Below are 26,523 nucleotides of genomic sequence, written 5' to 3' on the forward strand. Positions count from 1 at the left end.
CAGGAGTAGTCGGCCCCTCCTGCAGTGAAGGCTAACAGACACGCTAGTAAGTAATTACCATCAAATCTTGTAGGTTAGCATACAAAGTATGACAGACAGCTATAAGCCCTCAGACTGCTGATTGAATCAGCGTATTTATAGACAAATTATTGAAATACTCCATCAAGCCAAGTGATGAGTAATTGTCTGTAATGTGCTTTCCTCCCTCCAAAGTCACCTGAAATGACTGAACACGAAGGAATTTAAGTTACATTAATAATAATGCCTGTTGCTAGGATCATAACTAGGAACTTCCAATTACAGCTCGTCTCACTGCTGGGCAACGCTGCAACTCTGTAACCTAGGTCACAAATAAGCTTTACCATGCAGAAGGATGTGGAGGCGAGGAGGCTCCCGCTGTAAATCAGTGGCAGTTTGCTGTGATACCTTGCAATGGCCTACAGTTTTATGAGACTAAGAGAGGACTTACTGAGGTAGCACCATCTGTACGAGCTGCTCTATGTCATTAAAGTTAGAACAGCAGCATAAATATCCATGTCATGACTGGAAAAAGCAGCATGTGTTAAAAGACATTAAAAACATGTGCGATATATTTCTGGCACGGCAGTTTGTGTGGTTTTTGGCACATCTGCTCTGCTGAGAACATTTGATAAAGAGTCCACGCAGCCCAAACTGCTCCACGGGGCTAAATGATCGGGAGCCATGCTGACCTAAAGTGTTCTAATAGCAGTAGATCATACAACCCATTGCTACAGCCCTGCTGTAATAGACTAATTATGGCTTGGTGCAATACAAAAGACAGCAGCTGAGCACGTTCTCCCCGATGCAGCCTCCTAATCCATTTCTCACGCTTTCTGCTGTGTTAGAGCCCAAATTAGAGATGAAGCACACTGTAATCCCCTTCAAACACACTGGCTGGACACGAGGACAGGGGAAGATGCATTTCAGATTTGGGTCTGCCTGTACGGCAAGTTCTTCACTGATTTTAACAGGATGTGCCACTCGTATAACGCTTACAACACCTAATGGGACAGAATGTAATCAACATAATAATGGGCTCCATTTTTATCTCTCCTGAGTCCTGACTAAGGCTGAAACATTATCATATAAATGAGTTTATAAATGCTACTAAAGTCTACCGCAGTCCTTTGAAACACATCTTAGAATTTGACAGCTTTTTACATTTCATGCAAATGTTGCATTCAATTTTCCAGCACCTATGACACAAAATACAATGATATCAAAACATGGAGAGATTGGTTACTTAGCTAATTAGATTAATTTATATAATTTTAGTTGTATTGTTTATGATTACAGGATTCTTTTTAAATAATTACAACAGATACCAGTTTCTGCAGCAAGTTAAATTTCCTGAAAGAATTGGCTATTTACAAAAATAATATGATATCCAACGTACATTCTTATAGACTTATAGACTTAATCACAAAATTACTTAAACTTAGAGAGTGCTCTTCCACCAGATGGACCGCATGCCGTATTTATCACACACGCTTCTAATAATCAGTGTAGCGGGACCAAGGAATGTGTGTAGCCCAGCAGAAGCTTTTCTGATCAGAACATTGTTCTTTTCCCTTCTAAACTTAAGAGTTTGAGTTGTGATAAGTCAAATACATCCTCAAAATGTTCCACATGAAATGTATAATTCTCTTTGAACCTCACACCATGACCAAAATTAAACAATGCCTCACAGCTAAGCAAGGACAAAAGAAATGTCATGACCTATGCAAATTATTATGTCGTGGTTGGATGGTTAAATTAAATAATATTCACATACTGAAGTTACAGTTCTTGAGGGAATGATACAAGTTTGCTCAATTATTGAACTTTGCTGACTAAACTGCAAAAAAGAGAGAACACTGAGTCTCAGACAACATAATAACAGTGTTGCTTTCATTCTAACTGAAGGATTCTAGGTTCCAGTTCTACAGACAAGGCCCCTCTTCTACATTGAAACTGTAGTTTTCCTTAATTACACCACATTTACCATCACGACCCGATCAAAATCTCCATGCCAGACTCAGCCAGGTTTGGTGAGAACAATAGTTGTGGTTATTTATAACCACAACTATTGTTCTCACCTCTGCCAACTGGTCTGGCAGGGCAGTGTGACAGCAGCTCTGACCTGAACCCTCAGCCCTCCAGAAAGTGAATCATCAGGTTTTCGGGAATGGGCCTCCCATCGCCCCTCGCCTCACAATGAGTGCTATTTACTAAATCTGACTAACGAGCTTGAAAATGGAGCAGCATCACTTTTGCTGCCCCAGCGGCTCCAGCCTGCCAAGTTATTAACCACATCCGAGCGAACACACAGTCAGGGAAGACCGACCCTAAGAAAGATATGGGGTCATTTCCTTGACTGGGCTCATCTCTATTAACCGAACTCTCTCTGTGGTAATAAGGCATGGCAAAGATCTTGCCAGATGGTTGCTTAGCCCACAATGATCTAGAGTATACTGGAAATACCTGCTTCCTACTGATCAGGGAGTAATCACACTGGCCTTCAAAGTATATGCTGAATTGGTCCAATATAACGGTTACTCGCACTTTAAACCAGGTATCACCAAGGCAGGCGACTGAGAGAATCGGTTCACTCTGACCAACAGGCTGTCCTTGAGCGGACTGATCACAGTCAATCCTCAATTATTGGATATAAAAAAGCACTTTAACGCGTCAAGGCCTTTGTCTGACCCGGCTGAAGGATTATTAACCTTTTCAAACCACAAGATCCGAGCCCAAATAAAGGGTTTACTGGCAGTGTATACGAATTACACAAACTGGACAAATTAAAAAGTAATTGTGAAATGTAAATAATTGAAATATGGTTGCTTTGAATTTTTAAACAATAAAAAAATACATCAACAGCTTCTTTCCTAATTCACAGTTGCCATTTCATTATTTTCTACAGCCTCCTCAAGAGATCGAAGAGTTCTGAGACCAACGTCTGACTACTCATCCAAGATCATGATAATGGCATTTAAGTGCAGTGGATATCATTAGCATTAAATAGGCATCAGTGTGAGAGTCTTGTTCAGGAAAAACAAACCAACGACCGTGATGTCTGTTACAAACTATTAGAGAATAATCATGTTCCTCTTTTAGAATGAATACTAAGCTATGAGTACTCTGTTATTATCAAAAATCTGAAAAAAATTCAGTTTAAGCGAAGGTAGAAAGAGAAAAAAAACAATATGATTAATACAACAGAATAAGCCTAAGGGCCAATTATTCTTTCTTACTATGCAAATTAAGTGATCCACCTTCACCGAAAGCAATACTGAATTTAAATAAAACTCAATATACATTATTTATTCTTCCAAACCACAATAATGGTGCATGATTTGAGAGTCAAATGTGCCCGTTTTAGCAGCTTGATCTCATGTCACTCACTGGTGATGTAAATATAATCCGATGTAAAGATGCTGTCGTATAACATGGATTAACGTCTGGTCAAGAGGGGGAGAATGGGAGCAGACAGGAAGCAGACACGGAGCGAGAGTTCTGCAGGGCATTTGCACAGTTCTGTTATCACACTCATTTATTCACAGCAGGGTATTCAATTACAAATGATTAATTCACCTTTGGTATTCCTTTTTAGGATAAGCACGAGCTGCCTTAATAACACAAAAGGAACAACGCGAGAAATGTCCAACAATTATTCAGTTTGTTACGTTGACGCAATCTTTTAAAAACAGTATCTCATTTCTGACACTGTTACTCCTCACCTATTTTTGGCAATTCAATGAAAGCTGATTCTCTTACATTTGCCTAATATCTTGTAGTCCCTGCTGCGTGTTGCCTGCGATGAATTGGCCAAGTCCTTAGTTTCTAAAAAAGTGAGAAATGTTTGACAGCATGCATTGTTCAAAATGAAGAATTATTATGGCAATATTAAAGCAAGACCATTTAAGGGGTATTCATCCTAAACAGGTGACCCTGGGTCAGTGCTGCTCGCAGCAACCTTGATGAATGGAGACAGGCATACAGTGGGGAAACGCAGCTAAAACTCTAAGGAGTCTGTGTAGCAGCATTGCATGAATAACACTCCAGAGGGGAACAAATTCACAAATACTAATATGAGTAGAAACAGACTGCAGAAAATCAACAAAGAGAGACAGTATTACAATTGTCTTTGGTTCAGGTAAATCTAACAGGCATTATGGAAATTCAGGGAATTCAATGATATGATTGACCTTTTATTTACATTTGGGGGAAGAACAAAGATCTGGTTTCATGTATTGACTAAATTACTTAAGATTCATGACGAATGGCAGTGTGAGTAATGGAATTTCTTGCAGTCTTTTGCTGGAGGAAATTCTCCATTGTCTGAACATTTGAATTCTTGCTGTAGCCATTACTGGACACAATCATTGATGCTCCTGTGTTTTGTCAGAACTGCTACTCTGAATATAAAGAAAGAAGACAAATCGGATCAAATTATATGGGAACATCCTCTCCATTGCAAACTATTACACAGAAAAGTAGCTCACAACGCTCTTCTCTTTTGTGAGTGTGTGAGACAGACACAGGGAGACAGGTTGAATCAGAAAGGCTTGTCCTCTCCGTCCTCTCTCCATCTCTGGGAGCGTTTTACACATCTGCTGTCACCACCTCTGGCATGGACACTGTAAAGATGCCCATGCATACATTTGCATGAATGCACCTGACTGCAAGTTATGGGTAAATCAATACTTAGATGTGCAATCCTAAACAATAAGAATTAGCTGTAGTTTCACGACATCACACCCTGCTGTTTTGCAAGCAGCAAGTTCTACCTCCAAATACCATTTCCAATTCTTCACAGCACCAGCAAGCTAAATCAGAGCAGACACAAGAGGTGCATTGCTCCTGGAGAAAATGTTACTGTGACTGATGCAACACACAGAAAACCTGTTAGGGTGATAGGGACATGCCGTGCAGTGCACTCAAAAAAACGATTCAAGCCCTTCTTAGACTTGACACATTAATAATTGTTTCACTTTACTTAAATATTTTTATTTAAGAAATAAACCTAAGTATAGTTCATTAGTGTAACACAAATTACATTAATCAATTCACTTATTAAATGTATTTAAGACAGAGCAACTCAAAATGAATTGTTTTCATTTGGGACCGCCCCTTTGCACATCACCTTTGCGCATGCACAAGATCCGTTCTGTCATTTGCCGCCTTTTGTCTAACACTGACGGTGTGAAACTGACGGTGGAAAGTCTATTATTTGGTAAGTATTTGTTTTTTCTAGTAGTTTAGAATGTTCCCTGTTTCCAAGTAGGCCTAATGCCTTTTCATTATATCGACAAGAATATTTGAAACCACCGTGTTATATTTTGCTCCGTTTTTAGTTGGGTCTAAACAGCAAGCTAGCTAGCTTGCTAGATATGGTTAGCATTGAATACTGGATAGTAGAGATCATTAGATTATATTAAATTAGATGTCACGTTATTGTCATTGAACACAGTACACCGAAATTCAGTTTAAATTCAACCAAAAAATGCAAAGAGTAATTCAAGTGCACGAGGTAAAGCTAGCTAGCTGGATAACTGGTTTGTTAGCTAGCTTGCTAGATACGGTTAGCATTGAATACTGGATAATGGAGATCATTAGATTATATTACATTCGATTTAACGTTATTGTCATTGAACACAGTACACCGAAATTCAGTTTAAATTCAACCAAAAAATGCAAAGAGTAATTCAAGTGCACGAGGTAAAGCTAGCTAGCTGGATAACTGGTTTGTTAGCTAGCTTGCTAGATACGGTTAGCATTGAATACTGGATAATGGAGATCATTAGATTATATTACATTCGATTTAACGTTATTGTCATTGAACACAGTACACCGAAATTCAGTTTAAATTCAACCAAAAAATGCAAAGAGTAAGCGCCGCCATTTTCTATCATAAAGCTCAGCAGGTCTGTCCATCTCTCTCCTGGCCTTAGTGCAGGCAGAGGAGGACAGGCGGAGCCACTCGTTTCTGTAGGAGTTCAGTTGAGTTTAGTTTTTTACTGCCAAATATTTAATATAAATAATGAGATAATATATATATGTGAATCTTGTATGGGTTACCTCACTCACAAGCAGGCACCCAGAGTTGTGCAGAAACGTAGGCCTGCTTTATAAAACATGTCTACTAGACTCTTAATTTTAAAGTGTGATCTGTTATCATTTTTTTTTGGGTTTGGCAATCTTAGGCAATTATGTGTTGTCTGTGAAAATTCAAATATATAAGCATTTTAATCACACCTCTAATATATTTATGTTGTCTTTTGCAGTTTGATCAGCATTAACAAGCATCTTGGGGCAACCTCTTATTTATGGTAAGTACACGGCTACTTTCACATTACTTGCATAAGCTGATCTGTGACATTGTCAGTTGTTCAGTGTCAATTGCTAATTCTCTTTTTTCTCTTTTTCAGGTTATGCATGTGGCAGTGCAAACACTGCAGTTTGGAACTAGCTAGCAGGTATTTGTTGTTAAAACATTTCCGGCAGACACATGCACATTTAAGGGGCAGTTGTCGCTATCCATGTCCATATACTGATTGCCCATGTTCGTTTGACACATGGAGTAAACTTTTAAATCACACATACAAAACTCATGCTAAACAGCTAACACCAAAGCCAGTAGAATTAACAAGTAACAATTGGTTGTATTGTGCTTGTTAATAATATTTTTAAGGTGAATGCGGAGTTTTTGAGGATCACAACATCACCACTTCAATCAAAGTTCATGTGGCAGCTGGACCACTTCTCAGACAAGCTCTTGAAGATCTTCAAGACCAAAGGAGGAGTGAAGGGGCACAAAATCAAGGAAGCCCTTGCAATATCAGATTCGGTTAGTATAAATGCAGAGAACCTCGTTTTTCACTGTATTGTTTTTGTCCATGATCATATGAACACATTTAAGAAATTGTCTGCTTTTATAGTGTTTTTAAGGCAATAGCTTATTGTGGAAATGTAGGTGTAAGGAGTCCTGCTTAGGGACACACACGACAGATACAGCCCTCTACGTTGTAAACTACCTGCTCTGTTGCACATGCATTGTGCTTAATTGTCTTTGATTTATCGCCCCTGCTTTAGTTTGAAAACATCCACATCAAGAGGGGGTGCATCCTGCGAAGCATCGCGATCTACCTCAACGAGGATCCAGACTCTTTTTTTAAGGAGTATCAGGTATGTTTATCACAATATGTTTTCAATGTATTGGTTAACAGTGTTACCCACAATTATAACCACCATTACTTACATTTATAATAAGAAAATTATATGGCACACAACCCTATCCCTGCTTACATCTAAATATCTTATCACATATCATAAATACATGCAGAAATAAATAAATCTATACATTAATATAGGAATGAATATATGTAAGAATGAATAAATACAGAAATAAAAAAATAATAATAAATAGATACAGAAGTAATTTCATCGGGCAAGTGTTAAAATAAATATAGAAAAAAGTGAATTAATACATTTATACAGATATAAATACATCTATAAATTAACATAGGAATACAATTGATAAATACAAATGTGAATTAAAACATGAATATATCTGGAAATAAATACAAATAATAAATGAATGCTGAAATAAATATTTACATTTATATATAAATACATCTATAAATGAATAAATAAATATGGACATGAATACATATGTAAGAACTTATAAATAATTGAATAAATACATAAATAAAATAATAAATAAATGCTGAAATATATTAATCAATAGATTCATGTTTAAAAAGGTATGTGAATGCAGCAATTACTAAATTGTTAAAGGAATAATTACATAATCACATAAATCAAGGAAATAAATTATTAAAGAATAAATAATCAAATACATATCGAAATAAGTAGGTAAATGCATAATTAACTACAGGAATAACAACAAATTACATTATTAAGTAGGGACGTAAACAAATAATACCTGAATTAATAAATAAGATAACGTTGATAATCAAACAGAACATACAGGAATATATCTTTATAACTTATTTATGCAAACATTTTCTTTCAAGCTTAATTTAGTTCTGTGTTGGAGGTCCTAACCTTCTCTGGTATCACTCGGACATTTTTGTCCAAATTGGTAATTTTTCACATCAGATTTGGCTATAATGATTTTGTGTTTTTTCTAGATACTTTTTGGAATTTCAATTTTTCTAATCGGTCTCGAATACACTGTACAAATTACCCTAATTGTCCATTTAAAAAATGTTCCCACACTTCCCAAAAAGTGTGGGGGAAAAATATTTAAATATAATATTTGTATCATATCATTTTATCATTCAAGTTTTTGAAAGTGGACATTTTTATCCTGAGTGGCCAGATTGGGTAGTACATTTGAGTGATACCAGAGGGTTAGTCTAAAACTGTTTTGATCAATTAGGAGAGCCACATAAGTAAATCTGCTTCTATAAAATGTAGTAATTCAGGTTTTAGTTAACACATATGTTGTATGTTTGTGTCTTTGTTCAGGCCTCTGCCTCTGAAGATGCCAAGAGGGACATGGCAAACACAGTCATGGGCATATACACACTTCAAAGAGATGTGGATGGGCAGCCAGAGGACGTGGGAATTGTCATCGAAGGCAATATAGTCATGGACAACTTGGGCAGCGTGATTGTGGGGTTTGTCATGCTATTGGGACTTATTTATGCCCTGGATTTGAGCTTTCCGGACAACCTCAAACACACCTTCGAGTTCATGCAGAAGGTAGTGATGAATCTGGATGGGCACAAGCTGAATGGTAAAATCGAAAGTCTGAAGATCAAGTTGTTCGATTGAAATGTGAAAAAGAAGTGACTCATGAGTTCATTGTTGTCATTTTATTCACGAGTTTCCTAATCAGAGCAGATTGAGCCGTTATATCAATCATTTGTTCTGTGCTTTTCTGTATTTGTTTCAACACACTGTAACACTATTTCCATATGTTGGTGTTTGCAGTGCACTCTTCATGTTATGTGTTATTGTCCTGTTAGAAGAGCAGTGCATACCCCTGTTATATTGTATTCATTGTATTTGGCAAAGGGAGATTTGTAAGTTAATTATAGGAGTTCCATTTCTCTGCCATTTTAAAAATGGTATTATCTTTCAGAAATGTTTTTCATCTTTCAGTGTGAATTCATTCATTTTAAAAAGACTGTATTGAATGGAGGATTGTTTTGAATAATGTGAATTTAAAAATAAAAAAAACTAAACCATGTTTTCTATCATGTGTAACACATTTTTATTAAATTATATTTAACCTCATTATTTCATTTTCAATTAATTAAATAGGATTTAGGTGGACTAGCATTATTTAAATTCATAAAGGTAATGTTATCATTTTACTTAAACTCTATTTGAAAAATTTGAGTTGGACTAACTCATTTACATTATACTGCATGGATGCCATTAGTTTGAGTTTGTGCCACATATATTTATTGGATGGAAAACCTGCCAACAATAAAATTGAGTTAATCCAATGAGTTATTTCTTTGAGTGTGTGGTCATGTTTTCATTACATTACATACATTCCTCGTCGTCCAATCAGATTACATTTGTCATTGTGTATCAGAAGGTGAGGAAACCAGAGGGAGACGGTGCTGAACCGAGGCAGAGCAAACTGCTGCTGGAAACACACTAATCTGACAAACCACAGATTTAAAGCCATTATTGTGTTTCTAGGCTTGCTCATTTCACCACAGTTCAGTCTGATTTCCAAAGAGTGAGGCATGTGGATGTTAAACTTAGGAAACAGCAGACAATCCAGGAAAAACAAATAGAAAGCATGTGCGCTTGCTTTGGCTTTCTTTCTCTCTCTATATTATGGTGCAACCAGACAATGATCAAGACAGTCGATCTTGAGCTTTATTTGCTCTGACAAAATTGTGAACACTGTCTGCCTACCAATAGCCTCTTATCTATTATGAAGAAAACGGAAAACAATGTTCAATAACAACTTGTACATCAACACCTCGTGCAAACAGTCTAGAGTCTAGACAACTTAAGCCCGCTCAAGGATACTACTTGGCAACAGACAAAGACTCCAGATAAAATGTGATGTGAAAGACACATCTGCAACCTCTTCAATGACAATTGTTGCCATGGTAAAGCTGATGCACTTGAAATGTAGATTTCAGCTCGTCCTTTCCTCTTTCACTCAAGACACCGTTCAGCTTTAAGAGTGTTAGATTTCTGCCACCTCTTGGAATGACTGATTTCCTGTAATTACTTTTGAATGTTTGTCTATATAGGTTGGGTTATTTCTAATGTCTAGCACACTTTACTGTGGAATTCAGAGCAAAATATAATTAATAAATGTTGGCTTCTTCGTCTATCGTCAGCTATTTTGTTATTTTTGCTACGATTTAGGAGCTTAGTCTTTCTCTCATTCAAACAATATAATCTGTTTGTGACTGCATTGTTATTCGTGTAAAAGCTGGCAGCATAGATTGATCACATTGTGTCTTTAAAACGTTGCCAGCTAGCTGTATTAGAGTAATCCAGCCAATCATTTAAGCACTTGTGTTTACTACTAGATTTGCCAATGACGAGTGAAGGATACGACAATTTAATAATAATAGGAGTTTTTTTATTCCCATATCTTTTGCATATAATTAGTGGATGAATGTATGTGTTCTGTTGATAGGTTATAGACTTTCTACTGTTCTCAACTGTTTTTCACTTTAATTTGATAGTACTAACACATGCCTACAAATGCTTAGTGGAGAATGCCTACTAAAAGTATACTGATAGTTAACTCTAGATTAGTTGACGATCAATAGATAGTCAACTAAACTCTAAAGTTGCTTATCTGTTGATCATCAACTAATGCTTAATATAATCTTTAGTTGACATCTTGACTCTCAACAGATTATCAACAGATAGTCGACATGACCCTGTTGACTTTCAACTGACCAGTGGCGAGCCGTCAGGGCCCTCTAGGCCCTCTGTGGGGGCCTAAGATATTCTAAAAAATAATATTTGAAAACATTAAAAAAAAAAACTTTTTTTTAAAAAATATTATTTTTTATATTTTTTTGTTGTTACATTTTTCATTAATTTTACCAAAATAACTTGATTTAATTGTATTTAAAATAATATTTCCAAAGAAATAAATCCTTCGAATCTGCCTGTTCAGTTTCTGTTGGAATGTGAAGGGTTAAATGCCGTCTCTGCGAGTTACTGTGAAGACGGGAGAGCTTGTTTATGGAGTCAGATTTGTACGGTGGCCCTGAAGTGCAAGACACCACAGCATTTCAGAAAACACCACAGCATTTCAGAAAACACAACAGCATTTCAGAAAACACAACAGCATTTCAGAAAACACCACAGCATTTCACATTGGACGGAAAGGGTATTCCTTTAGGGAGAACACTTCTTGTTTGTGATTGGACAGAGCCAGCCAGAGAAGCACTGCTGTGATTGGTTGTTTTTGCTGCCAGTCAATAAATGACGCTTCGTGATTGGTCAACACCCGACAGCGAAATATGTCCCAACACATCAGCCGTTAGCACACACTCAGAGCTCACAGCTCCTCATATCTGTTCAGAAACTGGACAAAAGTTAAACATGTACAAACCACAGACTGTCTATGTCATGGTGAATACAGTCGCTGCTTTATTTATGTCTGTATGACGTTGTTGTGAGTGTGGACGGAGCAGCTACAGGTTAGTTTAGCCTGATGGGTCCGATTCCATTCAGAAAACACGCATTTTAAAAGCTTTTCGCCTGCCGTCTTATCTGCAGACTTGTCAAAGCGTTAATTCATGGTTTTTACTAACCGTTATCAGTATGTAGTTACTTCGGCATCACTTTGAAACATGTATTACAATTAAATCACGGTCAAATATGTTCATTTTGTTGTAGTTGGTATCTCCCATAGGATTTACATGGAGATACGCCCCGCCCCCTCTCAGCGCCTCTTGTTTGAATGACAGGAGCAAACACAGCTGACAGCCGCGGTGAAACTCGAGCGATTAGAGCGATGCAAATATTGGGTAGGCTACCATAGTATTTACATGGAGATAAGCCCCTTAAAAACCATGAATGAATAAAGCATTAATTCTGTGTTTACTCCTGTCATTCAAACAAGACGCTGGAGAGGGGGCGGGCCGTATCTCCATGTAAATCCTATCGGAATCGGATCGATCAGGCTAAACTAACCTGTAGCTGCTTCGTCCACACTCACAACAACGTCATACAGATATAAATAAAGCAGCGACTGTATTCGCCATGACATAGACAGTCTGTGTTTTGTACTTGTTTAACTTTTGTCCAGTTTCTGAACAGATATGAGGAGCTGTGAGCTCTGAGTGTGTGCTAACAGCTAACGGCTGATGTGTTGGGCTAATCACGAAGCGTCATTTCTTGACTGGCAGCAAAAACAACCATTCACAGCAGTGCTTCTATGGCTGGCTCTGTCCAATCAATCACAAACAAGAAGTGTTCTCCCTAAGGAATACCCTTTCCGTCCAATGTGAAATGCTGTGGTGTTTTCTGAAATGCTGTGGCGTTTTGTGAAATGCTGTAGTGTTTTCTGAAATGCTGTAGCGTTTTGTGAAATGCTGTGGTGTCTTGCACTTCAGGGCCACCGTGTAGATTTGGGTCAATATTCTAGCGCGTAAAACAAGCGGAAAATGTGCTTTTACACGCGCATAAAATGACCCTCGCGAGCAGATTAAACCCCCGCGAGCGGCTCTAGCTCGCGGGAGTATCAGCCTCGCGGAGTCTGTCTACGCGCGCGTGAAAAGTTTCTGGCACTTTGGGGCGGAGCCACTGGACTTTGATTGACAGCTGCCAGGAAACCCGGAGTTGCCAGGTTTGATAAATGCCTGAACTACCAAGAGCCGAGGAGTGACGGCAGCAAAATCAGTTGGACGAGATTAAATGGTAAAATTGTCCATAAAAAACTATTATATTCGTAAAGTGTACAGCTAATTAATTAATTTTATATAAAACAATATATTTTTGAGTGGGCTGTATATGTCGAAAATTGCATATATATATATATATAAATTAATTTTATATAAAACAATATATTTTTGAGTGGGCTGTATATGTCGAAAATTGCATATATATATATATATAAATTAATTTTATATAAAACAATATATTTTTGAGTGGGCTGTATCTGTCGAAAATTGCTAGCTACTGTCTGCTGTATACTATTAGAAGGGATGTGTCAAAAATGACACATGTGTTGAATTTCAACACACCTACAGAGGGTGCTCAGGGACAACACGTGTTGTGTTTATTTATGTGTAAATCATTTTTACACACAAAATGTGTTACATGCCCCTAACATATGTTATATCTGCACATTGTGTGTCAATGACGATTACTGGAAGTACCAGGTGGTGGATATGGTTTTTATTCAAAAAATCGAATGCAAGAATACATTCATTGGACATTTATTTACAAGGATTTCATGAGCACAATATGTCATTAAGAAAATAATTGTTAACATTTAAAAATATTAATATTTTTATAATTCATCAAATGTTGACAGAATAGATCATTCATAAAATCACACCTAAAAAAACCTTATACCTTGGTTAAAACAAACTTAATCTTCAGCAAAGTATTGTTGTAAATGACTTTCAGCTGAGGGAATATAGTGATGAGATTCTTCACAAGGACCACCTTTTCAGTGTTGGATGGATAATTAAGGATAAAAATGAATGTGAGCTATTTTTTATTTTTTTTTCAAAAAGAATACAACAGTTCTAGCATACAAATATTACAAATGCGTGATAATAAAGCAATTGGTTATAAAGAATGTCCTTTTGTATCAAGCAAATACAATTTTTTTTTTACAACCAATTATATTTATATATATATATATATATATATATATATATGCAATTTTCGACAGATACAGCCCACTCAAAAACATATTGTTTCATATCAAATTAATTTATATATATATTAGGGCTGTCAAACGATTAAAAATGTTAATCAGATTAATCACAGTTTAAAAATTAATTAATCATGATTAATCACCATTCGAACTATGTCCAAAATATGCCATTTATTCATATTGTTGTGGGAATGGAAAGATAAATGAAAGAAGGCGGATATATCCATTTAACATACAGTATCTATGTTTATTATAACATTTTTCTGTGTGTCAAAATGAAAGACAACCCACACACCTATCAATCATCAAACCGTGGGGTCTTAATTCATTACGTGTTGATTTCTATCAACGGGGGAGTACTTCAGGAAAGTCGACAGAGGGGGGGGGCGGCTAGTGGAGTACTTCCTGACCACAGAGTGTGAACGTTGTGATCAGCTGTTTTAGCGCAGTTCTCCAGTGAAGGGGGGGGGGTCTCCCTCCGCAGCCGGTTGGCGTAGTTTTGGCACAATTCCGTTGTACAGACCGACGTTAACAGCAGCCCTGTCTGTGCACACGGAGACCGACTCTGTCGTCCGGTGATCTAACCGCGAGGCTGATACTCCCGCGAGCTAGAGCCGCTCGCGGGGGTTTAATCTGCTCGCGAGGGTCATTTTATGCGCGTGTAAAAGCACATTTTCCGCTCGTGAGTAGCTTGTTTTACGCGCTAGAATATTGACCCAAATCTATGGAGTCAGATTTGGGTCAATATTCTAGCGCGTAAAACAAGCTTGCTCGCTCGCGAGAATATCAGCCTCGCGGAGTCTGTCTACGCGCGCATGAAAAGTTTCTGTCACTTTGGGGCGGAGCCACTGGACTTTGATTGACAACTGCCAGGAAACCCGGAGTTGCCAGGGTTTGATAAATGCCTGAACTACCAAGAGCCGAGGAGTGACGGCAGCAAAATCAGTTGGACGAGATTGAATGGTAAAGTTGTCCATAAAAAACTATTATATTCGTAAAGTGTACAGTTAATATATATATATATATATATATATATAAATTAATTTGATATAAAACAATATATTTTTGAGTGGGCTGTATCTGTCGAAAATTGCATATATATATATATATATATAAATTAATTTGATATAAAACAATATATTTTTGAGTGGGCTGTATCTGTCGAAAATTGCTACCATCTGCTGTACACTCTTAGAAGGGATGTGTCAAAAATGACACAACATGTGTTGAATTTCAACACACCTACAGAGTGTGCTCAGGGACAACACGTGTTGTGTTTATTTATGTGTAAATCATTTTTACACACAAAATGTGTTACATGCCCCTAACACACAATGTGCACATGTTACATGTGTCATAAATGTGTAACCAAGATGAACACACTCATTTGTTGTTTCTGCACATTTTGTGTTATATTTCTGTAAATATTAATATTTTTAAATGTTAACAATTATTTTCTTAATGACATATTGTGCTAATGAAATCCTTGTAAATAAATGTCCAATGAATGTATTCTTGCATTCGATTTTTTTAATAAAAACCATATCCACCACCTGGTACTTCCAGTAATCGTCATTGACACACAATGTGCAGATATAACACAATCAAATGTTAATTCTGGTTAAAGAAATATAACACAAAATGTGCAGAAATAACAAATGAGTGTGTTCATCTTGGTTACACATTTATGACACATGTAAAATGTGCACATTGTGTGTTAGGGGCATGTAACACATTTTGTGTGTAAAAATGATTTACACATCAATAAACACAACACGTGTTGTCCCTGAGCACACTCTGTAGCAGAGTTCCCGTTAGAATATTTCTTCGCCGGTCAACATGTCAACATGACAACATGACAACTTTACCATTAAATCTCGTCCAACTGATTTTGCTGCCGTCACTCCTCGGCTCTTGGTAGTTCAGGCATTTATCAAACCTGGCAACTCCGGGTTTCCTGGCAGCTGTCAATCAAAGTCCAGTGGCTCCGCCCCAAAGTGCCAGAAACTTTTCACGCGCGTAGACAGACTCCGCGAGGCTGATACTCCCGCGAGCGAGCAAGAGGGCCGTCTCTCTCGCTCGCGAGCGCAGAGCCGCTCGCGGGGGTTTAATCTGCGCGCGAGGGTCATTTTATGCGCGTGTAAAAGCACATTTTCCGCTCGTGAGTAGCTTGTTTTACGCGCTAGAATATTGACCCAAATCTGACTCCATACAAATCTGACTCCATACTTGTTGGTCCCGGTTGGTCCCTCTCTACATTCACAGAGGGCCCCGCTATAGTAACTCAACGAGAGAGTCATGTCAAATGACAGTACAATTGACCAATCATATCTTCCCTCTAAATGGGCGGGCTTTATTTTCGCGGACTTTATGACAGGATCCGCCCGCTGTGAGGTCTATGCATGGATGTATAATAAGTATGTAGGATGTATAATGGTCTCTACAGTATGCAAGTGTTGCAGTGACGCGTCCTAAAACCCGGAAGTAAGCTTCGCTCGGATTCCCTCGACAGAAAGCAACGGGATTTCTCCATAGGATTTTGGAAAATAGCTCGAAATAAGGTCTGTGGAAAACGAACCTGTTAGATAAATGCACGTTGTGTTCAGCCGGATAATATCCACATGTCTATCCTACTTTTATTATTTTTGAATCATAAATCTAAACGATAGATTTATGATCGATAGATGTATGATTAGCATAAGTTCGTTCATGATGGCTCTGTTCAGTGATAGTGATGACATCGTTGCGAAATTAGTAACCGAGTAGTTACAATGATAAACTGGAGTGGCAACGGATCAGCCGAATGACCCGCAAGTGCTTCATCCAAAAGGACCGGAGGATGGACTTTGTGTTTCAGTGATTTGATCATCAAGTTATTTTCAATGCGGGCCGCCGTGCCGACTTAATTCATTTGTAATTGCTACTTGGCTGTGGGTGCCCTGTCATGATAGGTGTTTATATAAATTATGTTGTTTTGTGTGGTAGAGGGTCGCTGTCATTGATGCGTTTTGCACCCCGGACCACTGTTTTGATATTCCGCTGAAGTCTACGTTGAGACATAATATCTCTTCTTTTTTTTCGAGGGAAGGGGGGGTCAGAGGGCCTAGGTATAAAAGTCACGGCTCGCCACTGCAACTGACAGATTGATTTTGAGTAGTTGATTGTCAATTTTGAAGATGTTGACACAATATACAGATAGTAAGGTTGAATATTGGTTAATTGCTGTTGACATGCTACTAAATGTCAACTGATGACTTATAGAGTATTAAATATGGACTATCAAAATAAAGTGTTACCAAAAACTTTACCAGACAAACTCCTGTTGTCGGTCTCAGCACTCTGAACTTGACACAAACTGAGCATTCATACAAAAAAATGTGCTGGGATCAGCCAAAGCACTTTAAAACAAACATCACAGTAGGGTGAAACTCTGTAACTGAACCACTTCAGGTCGGCAGAAAATCTGGACACATGACAGGCTGATCTGTGCGGACAGACCCCCAGTGCAAAGCACATCAAACACGTGTCACCATTTGTTTACAAAACAGTGTCAGACGTAAGTGGAGGGTGTCAGGATTGTGAGTGGGTTCATGAATGAGGTCACAAGTGGATTTAGGCAGTACTATGCAAATGACCTTTCTTCTATGGATTTCAATGAGCACTAATCTGCCTGTATGACCTAGTCTCAACCCCCCTATTAACAAAGAGCCTCTGTCAGCAAGTTTCCCTATGCTGGCACTGGCGCACGTGCACACACACACACACACACACACACACACACACACACACACACACACACACACACACACACACACACACACACACACACACACACACACACACACACACACACACACACACACACACACCACACACACACACACACACACACACACACACACACACAACATCTCGAGAGATGAGACTAGACTGCATAAATTGACATTTACTAACATTAACACTTCTAAGTAAGCCACTTGATATTAAACAATTGTTTTCAATTCTGCTGTAGTGTGTGTAGTGCATGGTCTCTATCAACATGACCCATGGCATATATGATAGCTGAAGCCAAACTCATGTCTATTCATTGTATTTATTTACAGAGAGGAACAAAGACAAGGAGATGTCCTATCAAACTTACAGCTGGAACCTACAAAGGCTGATAGTTCTGCTGGTTTAACAGCTGAAATCTAAGAGGTACATGAAATAATAACAAATACACTGTCTTACCTTTATGTGAATGTTTGTTTGCCATCATTAGATGCACCCAAAAGAAAACAAAGAATAGCCAAGATGAGTGATTTGCTTTTTTTACATCATTGAAAACCATCTAAAAATGTATCAAAACACTCATGAGAGTTGAAGCTCGATCTTGATACAAGTTTTATAAAACCTACAAAAGTGTCTTAGATATTAAGTATTTTACTATCAATTTATGTTTTCAAAATCTAAAAATGTCTTTGCAGTGAATGCGTGATTTGCTTGGTGCTTCCAATGGTGTGCGCAAACTCTCCAACGGGTACAAATAACGAATCACATCTTCACGTGGATCTCCCAACTGCACTGAACAGACAAGCACGAGAAATATAAAAACATTCCCTCTCTCTCTGAATAAACAGCATATTAATGATGACTTCCTGCATGTGTGGAAATGAGGGCTTGGCATGCCAAAGTCCCAGAGCGGCTCCCGTCACCCAGCAGCCACACTTCCACTTTTGCCTCTGCCTTTTCCGTCTCAGTGGAAACCAGATGAACGATTCCACTCGACCTCTGACCTTCAGTAGGCAGATACGTGACACGCAGTTAGGAGCACATTAGCAGCTGAGAGCCTGCGGGCATGCCAGGATTGGCTGAGTCAGGATCCTCCTACCGGACATGCCTGCAGTCCAAGCCTTCAGGATTGAATGACTGTGGGTCCTCATCTATAATAATACATTCCTCCAAGGGCTTGGTATTTAACAGAAGGGCGTTTGAGGCTTATCGAGCATACTGCGCTTCCACACACTCATTCTTTCAATACAGGGTGACCTACTTCTTTAGCATTGGCATGTGCCCCCTGCTTTCAAATCCTCAAGTGTGACATGCGAGATGGAAAGGGAATGAAGCAGTTTGGGGAATTGTAGCACTAGGCTATTTCCTGTCAATAAATGACACCCAAAAGACTTGATCTCCGTCATAATGATTGCTGCAGCATGTCAGCGATGGCTGTCATGGGCTTATTGCCCACATTATCACAGGAGTGCATGCTACCAACAACTCTCAGCGGTACTCCTACATGTTGCCTTGGAAACATATTACAGTAAAAAAAAAAAAAAAAACACACTTCCAGGGCTTGGAAAAAAAGGAAGGATGGCAGACTTGACATCCCATAATGAGTTGGTTGTGAATGGGTTTCAGTAGGGGGCTTCACTTGGGGCTGTGGGGACTGTCAACATAAATACCCAGGCCTCATGCTCCCTTTCAACAAGGGGAGAATACCCAATAGAGAAGTTGTCACTGGGGAGGTCCACATTTGAAAAGGCTTAACAGCATAAAAATATTGTACTTGTTTACAGTCTGGGCTAAGTGTGGCTGCAGTGTTAATGTGTTAGAGTAGCAGACATCCAGTGTGGATGTCTGCTAGTGCTGGAGAAGAGAGGATTATTGGATAGCAGATGCCTTTTGAGCGTGAACAAATAAAATGTCTCAGTTCCTGCTCGTGTTTTACGTCTCAGGGCTGTTTCAATCTCCTGGGGGGGGCAGAGTACTGACTTGAAGAGTCCTTGAGCAGAGCGCACATGGCCTTAAATCAGCCACCGGACGACAGAGGCAAGGAGTATTTGAGATGCCTAACATGATTCGTATTTCAGAACTGAATACAGACCAATATGTGAACTCCTGTACAAAAGCCAAGTTGAGTGCAATTCTTAAATAAATAATATATATTTGTAAAAATATATATATATATTTTTGCTCTGATGAAACAACCTTTTCACCCCTTTTCAGGACTGGCAGAAACATGCATGTCATCTAATTTTGTAATCATCAGTCTGCAACCCACCAGCAAACTTCGGATAGAAAAAGATGTGAAGGCACACTCTTCTCAGACTTTTTGACGACCCCAGAGACTTGTAGATTTCGAATAGCTTACATAACACAAATTCAGAGGCCCCTGTGACCTATTAGGATGCTAACTGGTACTGAGATGCATGTCTGCTTTCTCACGCAGCAGTTGTGATGATGTGCATCAAGAGTAGAGGCCTGTTTCACAGCAGGCATGTCAGGGAAGTGATGAGACAGCCATTAAAAAGTAGCTAGAACAAAAATGGTGCTGCTTCCTCTTCAGGGGGGAGCACGTAAATCTAAAAGTATTCATGAGGGAAGGCTTTGGGAAAAACCTGTGGATTCTAAAAAAAAGTATATGTGTCACTTTTCATCATCCGTTTTACTAACTGGCACCCTTTTATTCAAAAGGTTCTACAATTTAGGTTTATCTAAGAAAGAACTTCAGGGAGACTTGTTTGATCTTGAAGTTAGAAGATACTCTGAGATCATATAAAATGTACATTTTACTGCTAGAGACTTCAGTAGCAGACCGGAGAATTGATATTCTATGGCCGTTCTTCTAATTGATTTGAAGTGATACGAGAAGCAGACTGTTTGGTTTTGGACCTGCAGTTATAAAAAGCTAAGTAAGACTGCCTGTGCAGATACTTAAACTCTGGCGCTGTGCTGCCATTTCCTCTTCCATCTCTGTTTTTTATACTCCTGTAGTGCCATTTACTTAAGGGAAAACGGTATTATTGGAGAGCCTAAAGCACTGGTTATGCATTTAAACGTTTATTTTTAAGAGCACCTGACTCTTCTGTGCAACTGTGCGCACCAGTGTTGCGTCTAAACTTTATGCCATATGGACTTTATTCATATGGCTCTATATTTTCTAAAAGCAGTTCACTTCACCTCATTGAAGCAAGAGAAAGCACATTGTTCGGATGGGATTTGGCAGAAGGAACACCAGTTTCTACTGCACTATAGTATTATCAATATTGCATATGTATTTACAACATTATGTTTACTTATTCATATGTTTTACTCTGAAAACAATTACACTCGCTGTTTGTCGTTGTGTTTAGCTTCCCCAAACACAAGACACAATATAATGCAGCAGTAGCTCCCATGGCTAAACAGAGAAGACAAAGAAACAACATCACCTGAAGAAAAAAACGTCCTGATGGAACTTTAAATCAGTTTAAGCACTAAAGCACACACAAGCTACTACTACTACACAAACGACAACAGCTACTACTACCGAGATTGAGGCAGCATGGGAAATTATCTAAATGTGTGCCTTCAGATTGTGTAAACATCATTGCTTGTGTGACCGGAATAAACACGTTGAGTCTCAGCCTCAGAGGACATAACGCCATTTCACAACAAAAGCTTCCTCAGCCTCTCCCCGAACTGAAGAGGGTTCATCATCAATATCCTGATTAGGATAACAGGAGAAGCCTCGCTCTAATCAACAACAAGAACACTTGAGCTTCGTGCGCTCTGTTGTGACTAGGCTGGGTAATGATCACGGTTAGGGCTTGATTTTTAGACAAACAAATTTAAGAAACAAGATGGTGGGTCTGCCCTACATTTATTTGCTGCAAAGGAGGGAATAGATCTTTGTTCTTCAGAAATGTAGAGCTGATGGTGGAAAAAGAAAGGAAGTGGAGGTTTTTGTATATGTTTGTTAAGGCGTATTGTACTTAAAGGTGGATACAAAAAGACAAGAGCATCAAAGCAGCAACATATTTACCTACATGTCTTCCTTTCCACTCCACTATATAATTTCCACACAAAGCCTAGACCAGAACCTCCGTTCCAAGCAGATTGTAAAATATGAATGGCCACTTTACATAACAATTGATATAAAACCGGCTGTGGGATTCCTGCATGACAATGAAGACCGTCTCCACACATAATCGCTGCCCTCTACTTCCACTGCTGCATTGTAGTCTACTTCCCAAAGAAGCCTAAGTAAGGCTTCCACCGGTGTCAGTAAAGACCTTTGTCATTTTAGGGAAGAATTACCAAGGTTATCTGGTTCTCTGAATCAACTACACATATGGTTGTTCCACTTGAGGATCCTGAGAATGAAAGTGTATAATTAGGGCATCCACTGCATTTTTGGGAATTTGGTTTTGACCAAGTCCGTGTGAAATGGGGGCACTGCTTGCTTAGGGGTGGGAGGGGTTGCAGTTAAAGAGGGGTAGGTGGGCTCACATTCAACTGTTCCATAAATGTAGTGGATCGGGGGATCAGAGCTGCAGGGGCTGCTGGGAGAAGAAGCCCGGTCCCGCAGCCCATTGTTCGGCACTGACAGTGTATTCTCATCTGAAGAAGGGGGCTGGGAGAGAGGGGGGGGGGGACAATTTCAGCTCAAGGCCAGGGACATGGCTAAGTGACCATAACAAAGACTCATATCACAATACAGTCTGCCTGGGAGACGCTCAATGCCAAGCGTTCCCATGCTGCTGTCCATGGCACACATTTCCCGAGTGGTCTGCAGTATGGAGATTTGAGAATGAGTAGGATACAAACCAAAAACTACGTGAAAATAATCCTAAATCAGGCTGCATTTCCCCTCATGGAAAAAGAGATAATCAAGTAAGGAAAATTCCTGCAAGGTGCACCATTAACACGATACAGTTCACTCTCCATAAAGACGAGCACTCACAGAGTCACTATATCTTCAAACCTCAGCGATCCTCCATACATGGTTTATGAACTGCTTCATGATCTAATGCTTCCTATATTAATAATTCACCTCTAAACTGCATGGTGATAAGAGTAATTGCATCACACTTAAGGCTGCAAACACAACCTTATACATGCAGATGAAAACAGGTAACTATATGATTAGTATCTATGATAGCGTGTGATAGTGGTAAAGCTTCCTTTAAAATTCCCCAAGTGAGAGAGGATTGTTAATGACAATTAATTTAGATCCATCTCTGCTGGCTTCTCTTGTTGTAGGCTAGTTTTCTGTGTTTGTCCAACTGTCTGTCTTTATCTCTCTCCCTCTGTTGGCTTGACAGGTCTGCCAGTCCGTCTATTGGTATTTCAGTTTGTCTCCCCTGCCTGTGAGTAAGTGGGAATGAGGTGAAACTGGGTGAGGATGTTTGGTGGAGCAGAGAAAATTCCCGATGCATGACCCCTCCGCTCATGCTTGGACGGCGGGCTGTCAGTCGGTCAGTTTATCGTTTGGCTTTTGTTTTTGACATCATCTCTGTACAGTGTGGATTCATAGTGATGAGGTGATTTAAATACTGTAACCATTAGATTTTAGGGACAGATAATCAGTCTGCTGTTGCTATACTGGGCCAATTAGAAAATAAAAAAAACAAGTGTTGAGCAACAGTTCGCTAAGCTGTCCTTAGAAAACTCCCTGTATCAGCTTCCCTTGTTTCTCCATAATTGTAAAACGAGGTAAACTAGAATGTTTATCGCTTATAATGACCTCCTTTAGCTCTAAATGCCATATTTCGAAATGAACAAGGATTTAGCCAAATCCTATTTAAAACAAAGCTGATTATTAGAAATGTGTCACTTGACTCGAAAGTGCCTTTCAGTAAGAGTCATTTGAGGCCACTGTAGTGAAGACAAACTTTAAGATGGCTTTGCTTACCAATGAGACTGAAATTACTATGGCTAGCTTTCTGATGACTTTGTTCACACATTCAAGTCAAGCCAAGAACCAAATTGACTGTGTAGCACAAACCCTAAAACTAAACTGAGGGTAAAGTGATCTAAGACCCTTGGATGATTGTGCCAGGCCCTGGAGGCCAATCCCATCATGGAAAACAGTTGGACCAGAGAAGACACTACGCATTTCCAGATTTGCCTGGGAGACAAAGTAGAATACTTTAAGGGCTATTAAAGTAAACAGGGGTTGGTTAGAAAGAGCAGTGGTTTACAGATCTGCTGACATGACATTTTGTGGTAGAGGTTCCACCGCGGCAGATGAAGTAAAACTAAGAGTTCAAATCTTAGACATTAACAAATGGTGAACTAAAAGACTATGAGCATCCAAATATACAAAATGTATCAATACATGTGCATTAAGGGACGAGACTGCAGGAGGGAAAACACTCACAGTGCTGTATTTTTGGGTGCATGTCAATTTCCGTGCATTTCTTTTGCCATTTTATTTTATGACTCAAAACCTGCTTGCACTGAGGTTTATAAACACAAATGATTGTCAGTTTACACGGCAAACGTTATTGTCTGTTAAGTAGCCTCACTGTGTAGTTTAGGTAAGATTAGAACTGAAGAATGTGTTGCAAAGTTAACAAAAACAGATATAAACTTGACCAGACTTTACTCTGCAGAAGACACAGGAGTCCAAACCCAACTGAAGCTTTAATAATGTGGAAACCAAACTCAGACCAATAATGGTTTTGGGACGTCCTCAGCAGTCACAGTGGAGACCCTATTCATCCCAGCATGAAGCAGTGTGGTCAGCAATTAACGTTTAATGAATAGAACAATTAACTGTAACGTGGAGAGAGGTAAAATAGCAGCAATTAGCGTGATGAACTCCAGCCTTCCATACTGAGCATGTCTAGATTGATCCACTAATGAAGAGTTTGACTAGCTGACTGCAGCATATTTGGACGGAGCTGCTCGGGCCGGCTTAACCTCCTCTCAGAGAAAATGTATTACATGTTGAGGAAGATAAGAGCAGAATATCACCTGTGCCTTACTCTTTATTTTATAATGATTTCATGTTAGGCTATACTGTCCAATGTTTCCAGAAAAAATCCACATCTGTGATTTACAAAGCTATTACATTACATTACATGTTACTTGTTAGACGCTTCTATCCAAAGCTACTCAATGCTGTGGACAATCCCCACAGGAGCAATTTGGGGTGAAGTGTCTTGCCCAGGGACACAACGACATGCTGACTACAGTGGGGTTTGAACCTGTGACCCCCTGATCCCAAGGCCAACACCAAGGCTCTATCCACTGCGCCACACGCCTCCATATAAATAATAATAATAATATATATAAATAATATTTATAATAATATAAATAAAAAACGCTATAAATGTCCATTTGTGCTGTCAAACACACATGATCAATGATTTTAGATTAAACCCATCTTTGCTGTAAGTATAATTTTCAGATTGACTAAGCATCTGCGACTACTTGCTCTCAACACTTACCTCAATTAGTATTAGTTCAGGAGACATTATGCAAGTCAAGTGTTCACTCGCAGGTAACTACTTACACACACATCGTTTAGCTTCCCACACAAATTAAAATGTGTGTTGGAATGTGCTGGAACCCAGAAATATTTTGTAAATGCTTATAACATTTAACACCGCAAACCACACGAGACAAAGGCATACCTATGAAACGCCGCTGCCTTTGTAAAAGATAGAAGTGCAATACACAACAGTACGTTGTGTTTGCGGAGGCGTGTTTTAGGAATGTAGTAACTGCCAGGTAATTAGGGTTCAGATTCAGGTATGCAGAGCCGCAGGGAGACAGACAGACAGACACTCCGTGGGTTTAGCATGGCTTAATCCCCTGCCGAGCACTGCCACTACAAAAGCACTCAGGTAGGGACATATCGACACTGGTGTGGTCTCCATGATCAAAGCTTTCAGTGCAGCCCTGCCCTCATGCCTTGGCAATGGACCAATTAGGGATAAGGGGGGGGTTGAGAGGTGGTTGAGCTGCGTTCCGAACACCAAGCTGGCAGCAGCTTCAGACAAGGTAATTATACACACTCTCAATGTCTGTCTCTCCAACACTCATACTCACTGCTATCATGCCTCACTCATCTCTCTACACCCCTACATTATATCCCTAAAACACAGTCCAAGATAATATGGCCTGACATGAGCTGAACTGTAGCTACATGTAGGACAATTAAACTCTGTTGTAGGTAGCGGTGCTTTAACCCCTCCCTAAATTGCTCACTGCTTCAAGAAATCCTCCACCAGGTAACGTCAAGGAGAATAGCAACCCAGCATATAACTCTGCCTTCATCATTCTGATTTACAGAGCTTGTCTGAGCCCCATGCCATGCAGGGGATGCTGTCATTGTTCATTTTTTAACAGCATCTTCATAGGAAAGAGGATTAATTCATCCAGTTGGGGCAAATCTCAAAGCAGGGCTTGAGAAAAATGACAAGAATGTGCTTTGTCATGTTTTTAGAAGAGCAGATTTATAAATTTCACATGCATACAAGCAGATAACTGGTTCTGAAGCAGTTTAGTAATGCTAAACTATTTGATTAACTTAAATTTAAGCCGTAAATTAAATTGCCAAAAATATTAACTGGTTTCAGTTTGTTGTGCGTTATGATTTGAAAATAAGAGAGCTGCTTTATTAAATAGCTTGAGCAATATTTAAACTTTAAAGCACATGTATTGCTGATCAAATGTTAACACTTGGCAATTATCCCAACCTCTATGTCTGCCATGTAAACCAGCAACACATTTTGTGTGTGAGATTACAGGACAAACATTGGTTTGGTTTTAACATCTTTCTGTTTGTCTCCACGGCAACTTGTATCAAAGCCCATTTAGCGTGCGACCTCCCAGTGTGTAGATGCGTGGGAGTCAGGTGTAATTAGACTTCTTGGACTATATGTAATACATGACTACCTAAG

At 39.1% G+C, this 26,523-nt stretch overlaps 1 protein-coding gene across 1 annotated transcript in view; it reads right to left on the reverse strand.

Moving 5' to 3' along the window:
- sash1a (SAM and SH3 domain containing 1a) overlaps window positions 1–26,523 on the reverse strand; it is a 167,066-nt gene that overhangs the window by 133,668 nt on the left and 6,875 nt on the right.

The sequence above is a fragment of the Gymnodraco acuticeps genome, unplaced genomic scaffold (genome assembly GCF_902827175.1).
Source record: "Gymnodraco acuticeps unplaced genomic scaffold, fGymAcu1.1, whole genome shotgun sequence".
Lineage (NCBI taxonomy): Eukaryota > Metazoa > Chordata > Actinopteri > Perciformes > Bathydraconidae > Gymnodraco > Gymnodraco acuticeps.